We start from the raw sequence: 5906 nt of genomic DNA, 5'->3' as shown, positions 1-5906 counted from the left end.
GACAATTCAAACTTTAAACATCGAGTGGTGGGAGCTAGAGAGACTATATTACCATCACTGTTTTGCTTTTGTTGATTTCTTGGGCTCCCAGCAACATGTGAGTAAGTTGAAAATGGCATATTAGTGGCCTTGTATACATGTTTGTCTTTGCCAGACTTGAAGCCCTAGTACTACGACATAGTGTTCGTCGTCAATGGATCATGGCTTAGCCTTCAGTCTTTCCGGTCACATTTTACATAAATTAGTGATTGGATCCCCTCATCCATGTTCTATTTAGGGTCGAAAGACGACTAGTATATTGAAATCGACACTGGCCGAGGAAACCCTTCACTAGTGGGTTTATCAAGTAATGAACAAATCTTAAGTTTCCTGTCGGAAGTGGGAAACTTGGGCTTTTTATGTAAGTACCTTTCTGAAGTTATCAGATTTGTGTTCTTTGTCATGCAGTAACCTTGTTAAATCTGTAAATACGTGAGCAAGTGTAACCTGTGAGCGCATTCAGTAATATGCTTTCTTTAAAGTCATCACAAGAGCTTTGATTTGTTTTCCAATGTTATATAACAGAAATTTGGTCATTACAGTTCTCTTAGATGGACATTCTTATCAAAAATACCGTCAGGAAGATCCGTGGCAGTTCAGTGGCCCTGTATACATGTTTGTCTTTGGCAGACTTTGAAGCCCTGGTGCTACGATATAGTGCTCGTCGTCGTCACATTTTACATAAATTACTTATTGGGTCCCCTCATCCATGTTCTATTAAGGGTCGAAACCCGACTAATATATTGAAATCGACACTGGCCTAGGGAACCCTTCACTAGTGGGTATATCAGGTAATGAACAAATCTTAAGTTTCCAGTCAGAAGTGGGCAACTTGAGCACTTTATGTAAGCACCTTTCTGAAGGTGTCAGATTTGTGTTCTTTGTCATGTAATAACCTTGTTTAATTTGGAAATACACATACACAAAAAATCCCGCTTGACACTAAGTGTGAGTTTATTGAGATTCATTCAAGTTGTGTTTTTTTCTTATGTTTAAAGGTTTTTTAAAGTTGTCAGATTTGTTTCCTTGGTCATGAAATAGAGCTGTTGAATCTAAATATGCAATTTCTGCACTTCGCCCACTCGTCAAAGGAGAAACTAGTATATTTTTGGAGGAAGAAACCCGTTCATAAATTGAGATACACATGTACGAATGGACGTCAAACAACCAGTGTATCTTGTAAGCACGTTCAGAAAAAAGTACGATCAAGAGAAAATAAGAAAGAGAGAGGGTGTGTAATATAAGATCCCCTTTTATTATACCCCAACTACGGTTCATCTTAAATAGAATAACTCTGCCTTGCACAATTCGGAATTTGTCTCCAACGCTATTGCAGAGCTTGTTAAATTTAGCTATGTTGTCGAGCGCCAGTCATCACTGGTGGTTGTTTTAATTCCCTATCGGCCTCTATTCAGTGTCACTTCAGGAAAAGGCTCCTAGATCTTGGGAATGCAAATTATTTTGTTAAGAAGTCTCAAATTAGGTTTGAGGATGCTAAATCATTCCTTCAGTGTTTCTTAACCAGACCTTATGCTTGGGCCTGCTCTTTTGATATCAAATCGGGCTACCATCACATTGAGATTTTTGAATCTGATTAACAATTTTTGGGTTTCTCTTGGGATTTTGGTGGCGTTATTAAGTATTTCAAATTTACGGTTTTGCCGTTGGGGCTCAATGTGGGTCCTTATATTTTCGGGAGACCCCAGTTTAGTTAGACATTGACGCTCAAAGGTGCTTTGTATTGTTGTTTATTTAGACGATGGTATTACTGCCGCTCAAAATTTTTTGAGGTGCGAAGAGCAATCATTGCTTGTTAGGTCAGATCCATCATCGGAGACCCAGGGGCAGATCACGGAGGCAAGGGGAAGTCTAAACGGGCAAAAGAAAATGGCGACAAAGAAAAGCATAGTTGGGCGACAAGAGCCCCTGGGGACAAGTTCTTACCAGACCGGTTCCAAACAGCAGGGGTAATTCTCAATTCTGATTGGTGACAAAAATTCTTTGTGTTTTTCTGCCCAATCAGAAGTCAGCAGGCCGTGAAGTCGTTTCGTGTCTTCTCACACGTAGATAAGTTGATCGCCATACTCGCCTGGTTCGTTTGGCAAGGTTTTGCTCGAGGAGAAAGTCTCAATCACAGCACAAAATGTACAGGAAATCGTTCGGAATATCGGCGGAGAAATACGCTGGACCTTTCGCAGGTATCGTTACAGTAGCGTATTTTCAAGTGTGCGAGGTTTTTGTAAAGATGTCCTCCCCGATTCACCTAAAATAGCTGTGATCAATTTTGATCTGACAATTAATTATTTTTATTCTGCCCCCTTTTCCTAGTCGAGGTATTTCTAGATTTCTTGCATCAATTGCTGTGGCTGAAACTTTGTTAATCTCGAGAGCAAACGTTTGCTTCTGAATGCTGGCAAAGTAACAGCTGATGTGTTCTTTAATAGCCTTGCAAAGGGCAATACCCAGGCTGTGCAAATGTGCTGGCAATTCCTTTGAGAAAATGTTACTTGGATAATGGACAATAATCTGAATTAAAGACAGTTGCAAAGAACATAGGAAAGAGACTGTGAATATTTTATGAGCACCGTAAGTTGGGTTGTCATTAATGTTTTAAAGCAACAGTAATTTTGCTCTAACGAAATTATATTGTTTGCTATTCCATATTTCATACGAAAGTGTGCTGTGTGTTATCTAGACAGTAATAACAACAACAGAGTCCTGAGGTTTCTAAAACAATGCCGAAAGAAATCTTCAATAATAAAATGAGTTTGGATCCAGGTAGTACATAATATTCTGAGTTGTACCTCTGCAAATATAAAATCTTAACCTTGATATTTCTCTTTACAGCAAAGATCCTAAAAATGTGACAACTTTTAATAATAGCACAATATTTCAGTTGAGGGATACAAAATAGAACTGCAAAAAATGAACCATTATTAACTGATTTGATGTACAATTTGATATTTCCCGCAGAAAGAAGGAAACAGCATACTCTTTCTATAGTACAAGTACCAGCATAAATATCATACTCAGGCAAAATGCAAAATGTCACTGCTACATAATGTAGATAGACAAATCTTTGAAGAGGTAAAAGAGCACTCTACAGGATGACAGAAATGTGGTCACAGAAAAAAAGATAAATTATTTTCTCAGGTTAAGGAAGCTTGAAAGGATTTTCCACTCTTAATAGTCGTGTGTCCAATGGGAAAAGATTTCTCCAATCCTTACAAAAGAGCAACAGCTTCATTATCATACCCGTGTAATACTATTGTGAGGCAATGTTTTAAAGGGTGTTTGCTGGGTACCAACTGTTGGTATGGTAATGGTACAGTGCTACTCAAAGACCCTCTAAAACTTGGTTTTTGAAAAATATCTTGAAAACCAATTCAGTGAGCAGTATTTTTTTTTTTTTTTAGATTTCGAAACCATATCATCCTCGACTGAAAGTGGAAAACTCAATTCGAAATTGCGCGAGGACGAAGCACTTTAATCCGATTTCCTCCAGATAGCTATCACGGCATTGCTTCACTGCATGAAGGCTCGGAATCTAGCGTTGCATGTTGCTTTCCTTTTCGTTTCGTGTCGATGTTTTCTCTAGCCTGCACATCTTTGCCCTCGTCTGGATATCCTTTCATATAGATGGTTTTCACTCACGTGACTTGGCGGCTATATTGGTGTGCAAAACAATACAAAATGTATGCATGGAATATGCACAAAAATAGACTTTGGTTCCCAAAGGAGAGAACGTCTATTGTTCTTGTACACCAACATGGCCGCTGTGACGTCACGTGAAAACGATCTATAGAAAATGGGCTTCTCGCAAGTATTACGACGGTAACCACCGGCAAAATGTATAGAGTAAATTTTAGTGCTCTTGTTGGCCTTGAGTTTGTTCTTTGAAGCTGTTTCTCCCAGCCGTCATTTCTTTGTTGGTTCGATAGGGAGTAAAACCTCACGAGAGTACCAGTTTGATCTGTCGCTCTGAATATCGACGATCATTGTCGCATCCATACACTCACTACACGGTTATCGCCACCACCTATCACTACCTTGCATACGGCTGGCGCGCCTGAAATTTGAATTGACCAATCAGCATTCAGCGGGCGGGAAAAATTTTAGTGTCCTGACGTCATAGCAATTGTGTGCTCACTGATTGGTTAGATACAAAATATTGAAATTTCAGTTGATCGTCTTCGATATCGACATTCAGTCCTAGCCTATCGATTTCTTCATTTATATACATGAATTTTAGATTATATTACAACAGCTTTATACGGTGAATATTTGCAATAATATGGATTGGATCAGTAGAGCGGATTTAAGATTTTATTCAAGGTGGAGTGAGATAGTTACGGACTTATTCGGCAGAGGAAGTTTTCGCCGACAGGACTCGGCTTCGAAGGAGTTTGTTGAAACCTTCCTCCAGTCCAAAGTACATTTGTACGAGAAACTTCAGATCGTTCCCTCTCTGGCTTTCCGTTGGCAGGGGCTTAAGTCCTTGTCTAGAAATAAATAGGTGGCCCCTTGCAGTTCAGCGACGGTTTTGGTTGGGGACGGTGATCGGTGAAAGTTCGGTAATGTTTATCCAATTATTGCTACAAGAGAATGAATGTTCACACGAAAGGCATTTCAATCTGGGAACTTTTCTCTCTGGGGACCACATCGATAACCCACAGAGGATTTAAAAAACGAGATACTAAAACAGATTCAGTAGTAACAAATTAAAAATTTGAAACACTTTTGGGTTTTTAACTTTAAGTTTGGCGCCAAAACTGGGTTACCCGCGTTCGGCAACTCTCTGGCTTATTTGTTCGGCAAGACTTTAACTGAGAAATTATACACTAAATAACTTGTTATTCGTCGAACTTAACCCAGAAATCTCCAGCCAAGTATTAGAATAGGCCAAAACAATTTTAATATTTCCTTTATATTTGTTTAACTTGGGAAAAAAAATAAGAAAAATACCCATGATCGGTTCATTTCGAATGGGATTTGTTGCAGCTAAATAAACTACGTCATTTAGGCACACATGAAACGTAACACTTACGTTAGGACACCAAAATTCTGACTGCCGCGTGCACTGCGGGCGCAACCACCGTATGCAAGGTACTTCTTAAACTCGAACGATTTATATTCCTTGAAATCCTATAAATACCTCTTATTGAACGTTTCTTATCTCCCAATTTCAACTCGAGCTTAAATCCTACAAATACTTTGTTACTATATGTTTCCAATCGCGTATTTTAACTCGAGCAGCGCAATCGATTGGTTTGTTTGCCCCCTGGCGATCCCAGAAGTCTTTGCAAATATACAAGAAAAACGAAGGGACCTGCGGGACCGGCAACTCATTCATTGTACGTTTTGAAAATAATCTTACCTCTCAGCGATTTTAACGCTTGGAATTTCATCAAATGCACCACAATCCTTTTCTTTATCCTTCCCGAAGCGTGTAGTGTAATTTTTTGGCCAAAAAACGTTAGTAAAACCGCTCCGAAATCGGTCAAAAAGTTGAATATTTCGCCTTTGCTCGGGCTCAAATTGCCTGAATAAGAATGAACGTCATGTAGGCGCATGAAAGCTAGGAAGCCAAAATTTACAGGAAAACTGGGACTATTTCTTCTCAGTAAACACGCCAAACGTAACCGCAATCAGTGAAAATGGCGGCTTTCTACGAATCCAACAAGAATGATTCATGAGTGTGCGATTTCCATAGAGAACTAGGAAAAAGAGTATGTGTGTCGTCATTGGTCCACTGGGACAACATAGATCGAATCATTATATTATTTAGGAGATATCATAGCCCACTTGGACTTTTATTTGGTCCACTGGGACTTTTGGTGGCGTGTTTTTTCATTGTCTATTTGAAT

Source organism: Montipora foliosa, chromosome 9 (assembly GCF_036669935.1).
Source record: "Montipora foliosa isolate CH-2021 chromosome 9, ASM3666993v2, whole genome shotgun sequence".
NCBI lineage: Eukaryota > Metazoa > Cnidaria > Anthozoa > Scleractinia > Acroporidae > Montipora > Montipora foliosa.
The sequence above is the reverse complement of the archived record's forward strand: the minus strand, read 5'-3'. Positions refer to the sequence as shown.